We start from the raw sequence: 7,634 nt of genomic DNA on the forward strand, positions 1-7,634 counted from the left end.
AACTAACTCTATTTATTGATAAATAAACTGAGACTGAGACAGGTTAAATAATATATGCAAAGTCACATAGCTGGTATGGAACAGAGCCAGGATTCTAATCATCCAGTCTAGCTACAGAACCTTTGCTCTTTCACCACTATGCTATTCTGTGTATAAAGTCAATTTGTAGTAAAACACTATCATGTCTTGACAGTTTTATATTACCAAAATGCATTTTTTGTTAAAAAGGGAAAGTCACATGTAATACACAATTCTATAAAAGTATAAATCTGTTAACATAATTGAATTGTCAGGGAGAATGTGGACCACATCATCCTAAATCCTGTAATGAACAAGTTATTAGAGTTGGTTGATGGCCCCAGCTGAGTTTTATCTCTTGACTACTTCCCTCCAATTATGTCTAAATACCTGTGTATCTGTTCCCTATTTCCTCTCAGTTGTCTTTGTTAGAACCACCAGTCTCCAGAATTATTGCATTACCATTGCTGGTTCGTGTTTTGGGGATTTTTAAAATGAAAGTGTCAGTTCTCTAAATAGCCCTTTATGTAGTTTCTCTTTGAGACGTGTCTAGGTCCTGAGAATCTCTGAAGTGTTTGTCAGTGGCTGGTGATCACTGCGGTTGAGGGCTTGGGATTCCAGGGAAAGGTACAAGGTGTCTAGCCAGAAAGATTTACATCTTTATTCTCTATGAGTACTATAGCACTTGTGAAGAAAAGGAGGTAGAATTCTGTTTTCTATTTGTACCCTTTGCCTGCTCTAATCATTCCAAATGATATGCCTATAGAAAACATTTCACCTCTTGCAAATTATCAATAGTGTACAAAGTGGAAGGGAATATAGAGATCTTTTATTCAATCATGTGTCTATAGAGGTTTCATTGAATACATTCTCATGCACATCTAGGTGCCAAAGATAGATAAATTTAAGACTCTTCTTGGTTTTCAAGAAGCTTGCAGAGTTGTAGGTGACACTGAGGTAATTAACACAAAGTTTTACTGCAGTTCCATGGGAACACCCTTATAGGGCACTATACTCAGTAGGGATACCCTCTGAGAGCAGGAGTTCTTAATTTTGGATAAGAGGACTCTTTGGGGTTCTGACAAAAGCTAAGGAGTTCATGTTGGGGCGGTTGTAAGATTAAAGTGGTATTTTAATGTCGTGGTGTTTTACCTCATCATTTAGAGAGAATCTCAGAGAAAAATGTCTACACAAAGAAGTTCAAACCAAAGCACTTTGAATAGCAAAAAGGGGTCTAAAATATTTAAATCATGATTTTGAAGTATTTCTTGATTGAAAATTTGGTTTATTTTATTGGGGAACTGTAAAATAATTATATTTAAAGCTTTTTAGAATAAAATTTGTTGTAAAAATTTAAATAACATATGCATGTACATTAAAGCAAATAACTTTTAGAAAGTGATTATCTGAATTATTTTGCCCTATTTATTGTAGTTGAAAAAACATTACATTTATCCTAACAGTTTTTAAGCATATAGTTCAACAGTGTTAAGTATATTCATGTTGTTGTATAGCAGATCTCTAGAACTTTTTCATCTTGCAAAACTGAAACTGTATACCCATTGAGCATTAGTTCCCTCTCCCTCTTCCACCAGCTCTTGGCAACCACCTTTCTACTTTCTATGATTTTGACTACTTTAGATACTTCATATGAGTGGAATCATAGAGTATTTATATTTTTGTACCTGGCTTATTTTACTTAGCATAATGTCCTTGAGGTTCATTCGTGTCATAGCTTGTGACAGTATTTCCTTCTGGTTAAAGCTGCATAGTATTCCATTGTATGCATATATGACATTTTGTTTATCTGTTTATCTGTTAGACATCTAGGTTGCTTCCACTTCTTGGCTGTTCTGAATAATACTGCAATAAACATGGGTGTGCAAATAATTCTTTGAGATCCTATTTTCAGTTCTTTTGGCTATATACACAGAAGTGAGATTGCTAGATCATATGGTAATTTTATTTTCAATTTTTCGAGAAACCTCTGTACTATTTTTAATAATAACTGCACTATTTTACATTCCCACCAACAGTATACAAGGATTCCAATTTCTCTGCATCCTAACACTTGTTATTTTCTGTTCTTTTGATAGTGGCCATCCTAATGGGTATGAGATAATGAATTATTTTGCCTTTAAGAGACCCTGGGCAGCCTTTTGAGTTTCCAGTTCAGTCACTTTTTTTTTCTCTACATCAGTGGTTCTCAAAGTGTGGTCCTGGAGGAACAGCGTCAGTAACATCTGAGAATTTATTAGAAATGCTAATTATTGGGCCTTACCTGAAACCTGCTAAATCAGAAATTGAGAGTTGGGCATGGTAATCTGTATCTTAACAAGCCCTCTAGGTTATTCTGATGCACACTCAAGTTTGAGAACTGCTGCTTTACACTAATAATTCTCAGCCACAGTTGCATATAAGAATCACCTGCCCAGGTGTGATTCTGTCCTGTGCGGCTGTTCTCTTGAGTGGGGTCGTTTGTCTCTATCCGCCTTCTCTCCCACCTAAGTGTGTGTAGCTACCCAATGGAAGATTCGATGGATGTGGACGTGAGCCCCCTGAGGCCCCAGAACTATCTTTTCGGTTGTGAACTAAAGGCCGACAAAGATGATCACTTTAAGGTGGATAATGATGAAAATGAGCACCAGTTATCTTTAAGAACAGTCAGTTTAGGGGCTGGTGCAAAGGATGAATTGTACATTGTTGAAGCAGAGGCAATGAATTATGAAGGCAGTCCAATTAAAGTAACACTGGCAACTTTGAAAATGTCTATAGAGCCAACGATTTCCCTTGGGGGCTTTGAAATAACACCACCAGTGCTCTTATGGTTGAAGTGTGGTTCAGGGCCAGTGCATATTAGTGGATAGCACTTAGTGGAGGAAGATGCAGAGTCAGAAGATGAAGAGGAGGAGGATGTGAAACTCTTAAGTATATCTGGAAAGTGGTTGGCCCCTGGAAGTGGTAGCAAGGTTCCACAGAAAAAAGTAATACTTGCTGCTGATGAAGATGAAGATGATGATGATGATGATGATGATTTTGATGATGAAGAAACTGAAGAAAAAGCGCCACACCAGTGAAGAAATCTATACGAGTTACTCCAGCCAAAAATGCACACAAGTCAAATCCGAATGGAAAAGACTCAAAACCATCATCAACACCAAGTGCAAAAGGACAAGAATCCTTCAAAAAACGGGAAAAAACTCCTAAAACACCAAAAGGACCTAGTTCTGTAGAAGACATTAAAGCAAAAATGCAAGCAAGTATAGAAAAGGTGGTTCTCTTCCCAGAGTGGAAGCCAGGTTCATCAGTTATGTGAAGAATTGCTTCTAGATGACTGACCAGGAGGCTATTCAAGATCTCTGGCAGTGGAGGAAGTCTCTTTAAGAAAATATTTTGGACAATTTGTTAAAAATTTTCCGTCTTACTTCATTTCCATAACAGTTGATATCTGGCTCTCCTTTTTATAATGCAGAGTGAGAACTTTCCCTACTATGTTTGATAAATGTTGTCCAGGTTGCATTGCCAAGAATGTGTTGTCCAAAATGCCTGTTTAGTTTTTAAAGATGGAACTCCACTCTTTGCTTGGTTTTAAGTATGTATGGAATGTTATGACGTATTAGTAGCAGTGGTCAGACATGGAAATGGTGGGGAGACAGAAATATACAAGTGAAATAAAACTCACTATTTTAATAAAGGAAAAAAAAGAATCACCCAAGGGCTTCTTAAAATGTTTTGCTGATCTTAAGCCCAACTCAAAGAAAAATTTTGATCCATACGGTTTAGGGGGGTTTTGCCTTGAGCCTTAGCATCACTTTAAAAGCTCCCCAGGTGATTATTATTATTATTATTATTATTTTGAGACAGGGTCTCACTCTGTTTCCCAGGCTGGAGTGCAGTGGCACAATCTCGGCCCACTGCAGCCTCCACCTCTTGGGCTCAAGCAATCCTCCCAGCTTAGCACCCCCGAGTAGCTGGGACCACAGGTGCACATCACCACGCCCAGCTAATTTTTGTGTGTACATATAGAGAGAGAGAGAGAGAGTGGTTTTTTTGTTTGTTTGTTTTGTTTTGTTTGAGACGGGGTTTCACCATGTTGCCCAGGCTGGCCTGGAACTCCTGGGCTCAAGCGATGCGCCCACTTTGGCCTCCCAAAGTGTTGGGATTTTACCTGGGATTACAGGTGTGAACCACCACGCCTAGCCTCCCCAGGTGATTCTAATGTACAGCCAGGGTTAAGAGCCACTGCTGTACGATCAGCTTGACCATTTCAGGACGCAGGGCTTCACAGATTTTTCAGTTTTAGTAGCATAATTGTCTTAACAATGTAATATGCTAGTGCTTCTCAAACTTTAACATACATACTATCACCTGGAGATCTTGTTGAAATCTACTTTGTGATTCAGTAAGTCTAGGGTGGGGCCTGAGACTGCATTTCTAACAAGCTCACAGTTGATGCTGATTCTGCTGGTTCATGGGCCACACTTTGAGACTCAATAAGTAACCCTCATCAAAGTCAGGGCTTTTGTTTTGGGGAAAATTCAAGTATTCAAATAGAGCTTTGTTGTCATTCCAAAAAGTCCTCACCATCCGATGTGTTCTCTGAATGGATAAATACAAGGTAATCCATCTTTGCTGGTGTTGTGCTTTCATTGATAGAAATTTTGTACAAAAGTATTTCCCTGCATTATCTGTGTTCCAGCATCTTTGCTGATGAAAGGAAAATGAAAAGATACATGAACTTAATCTTTTTCTATTTTTACATTTTACCATTTAGGTTATTGTTCATGCCTTATGTAAATGATCATTGTGGAAGGAAGGATATGTTTTCTTTAATTCCTAAAATGAGAAATTATTCTGAATGCAGAAGCAATGGGAAGATGATGATTGTACAATGCCTTATTCATTAAGATTTACACTAAAAAAACCCAACTCAAAACAAATTTACACATGAAAGACATAAATAATGGTGGTTGTAACCAGTGGAAAGCATTCAAGCTTGAGTCAGTTTGATGCAGCAGCTCAGCAGGATATTAAGGAGATTGTCAGCTTCCTCCTAAAGTTGGCCCCCCATGTGTTATGGAAGGGCTGCAACACTTCCAGGATACACATTTGCACACCACTCCATCCAGAAGAGAGCTTTATGGAAGAGTGAGGAACCTTCTTTTCCAAAGGAAAATCTTCCCTCATGTCTTACTGCCCCACGTTCATTCACACATTCAATCCTGAACTATTATCTGTGGCCAGTTGAATACCCTATATTAAGTGGCTTAGGCTTGAAGATAGAGAGGGAGACTTCACATTTTACTGTTTACTACTACTGCAGTTTTTTTGTGTAGGCACTTATTTGTGGGTTGAATTATGTCCCCACCCCGCCCCCCAAAAGATATGCTGAGGTTCTAACTCCTAGTACCTCAGAATGTGGCCTTGTTTAGAAATAGGGTTGTTGCAGATGTGGTTGAGATGAGGTCATACTGGAGGAGGGTGGGCTGCATTCCAATGACTGGTGTCCTTTTAAGAAGATGGCCATGTTAATACAGAGACACAGGGAAAATGCTCATGACAAGGCAAGGACTGGAGTTACGTAGCTGCAAACCAAATATTGCCTGTAAATCACGAGAAGGTAGGAAGAGGTAAGAAAGGTTTCAGAGGGAGCCTCACCCTGCCAACACCTTGATTTCAGACTTTTAGCCTCCAGAACTGAGGAACAATAAATTTCTGTTGTTTTAAGCCACCCAGTTTTTGGTATTTTATTACAGCAGCCCTAGGAAACTAGTACAACATTCATTACTTTTGGAAATTAGAAAATCAAGGGTATATTGGAAGAAGGAGGGTAGGTCATTCTAAAGGCAACCAAAAATGAAACACCATGATGTTTCCAGGGGACTATAAACATGATTGTTGGTGGTCAGTCTGTTCTCCTAAATATCTTTACATTTTTTTTTTTTTTTTTTTAGTTTTCCTCCTCTTCATTGCTACTCCCTACTTCATGCTACCATTATTTCTTAACTAGACTATTTCAGCAGCTTCCCAACTTGTCTGCTTGTTTTTACTCTTGCTTCCTTCCAGTCTTGTTCTACAAACTGCAGCCACAGTTGTTTTTTCAAAGCACAAGTCTGATCGTCCACTGCTGAAAAACTATTCATCATCTTTCTACTGTTTCAGTGTTCATTAATGACTTCCCATTACTTTTAGAATGAAGATCAAATTCCGTATGTGGCATGCAAGGTATGGTGTCATCTAGCCTACCTCATGAGTCTAGCTAAGATTCCATTCCCCATCTCTGTGGCTCTAGTCTCTGACATCCTTTCAGTTCAAGCACCAGTGATTTTCCTCCCACCTCAAACTCTGGACAGGCAGTTTCCATTGCTTATACTGCTTTCTCTTCAATCCTACTTCCCCATTCACCTAGTTTTATACCCATTCATTTCTCACCTCTCAGCTCTTGATTCATTTCTTTCCAGTGTTCACAGTTATAATTTAATAGCTAACAATAATTATAGACAGGTCATATAGTTAACACCAATTTGAAACCATGGCTTGTTGACTCCAAAATGTAAAACCCCTAGTACTCTAACTTCCTTTTAGGCAGAGCCCATTTTCTATCTTGATCATCTTTGTATCCCATCTAACATAATGCTTTGCATGTAGTAGGTGGTAAACTAATGTTAGTATAATTTTTTCAAGAAAACATGAATGAATGAAATGTATTACTGTTTTAAGAAAGTAAGGGGCTAGTCTTTGTGTCAGAGATGATGGTCCATTAAGGAGCTTGTACTTCATTCTGCAGTCAGTGGTTCCTTTTGATCACATTGGCAAGTGTCATTTTAAACACTGTGGAGACTAACATGAAGTTCACAACCTTTTCGTTTTGCCAGGTCAGGACATTTAAAAATGCTACCTCTGCCACCATGATTTCATAAAACAAAGAATATATTGATACTAAATGTGTAATCATAGAATACAGATAATCTAAAGTGAATACATTTGGTTTCATGGAAAAATCACATTGTCTTTATTTTTCTCAGTCTCATTGTGCAACACACTAGTGGAAAGGTATGGATGGGCATCCATCAGCAGGGGTCAATATTTAGGAGAATTTTGAAGGAATTTATGTTGGCACATGGCATGGTCAGCTTTTTGTTTTACATAGGTGACCATGTCATCTGTTTGGAGGCAGGATCGTAAGGGGCAAAGTAGATTCTGGAATGAGGATATTGCTAGAGTAGTCTAGGTGTGAGTAGATGAAGTATTGATTTAAATTCACAAAGGTAAGGGTGAAGTGTATTGCAGAGATATTAAGGATATATTGTCAATTGGATTTAGTTTGTCTTTTATTAATGATTGTCAATTGGATTTAGTTTTTCTTTTATTAATGATTTTTAAAGGGTGGGGAGCCAGAATCACTGGAGCTAAATATGTGTGTATGTACATGTACACAAAGACATGCATATAACAGGCATACTTTGTTTTTTTGTGCTTCACATATATTACATATTTTACAAATTGAAAGCTTCACAACCCTGCATCAAACAAGTCTACCAGCACCATTTTTCTGACATAAGGTGCTCATGTTGTGTCTCTGTGTCATAGTTTGGTGATTCCTGCAATATTTCAAA

At 38.1% G+C, this 7,634-nt stretch overlaps 1 pseudogene; it reads left to right on the forward strand.

Annotated features, from left to right (window-relative positions):
• Positions 1-2,051: 2,051 nt before the first annotated feature.
• LOC100999697 lies at positions 2,052-3,728 on the forward strand (annotated as a pseudogene).
• The last annotated feature ends 3,906 nt before the right edge of the window (positions 3,729-7,634 follow it).

The sequence above is a fragment of the Papio anubis genome, chromosome X (genome assembly GCF_008728515.1).
Source record: "Papio anubis isolate 15944 chromosome X, Panubis1.0, whole genome shotgun sequence".
Classification (NCBI taxonomy): Eukaryota; Metazoa; Chordata; class Mammalia; order Primates; family Cercopithecidae; genus Papio; species Papio anubis.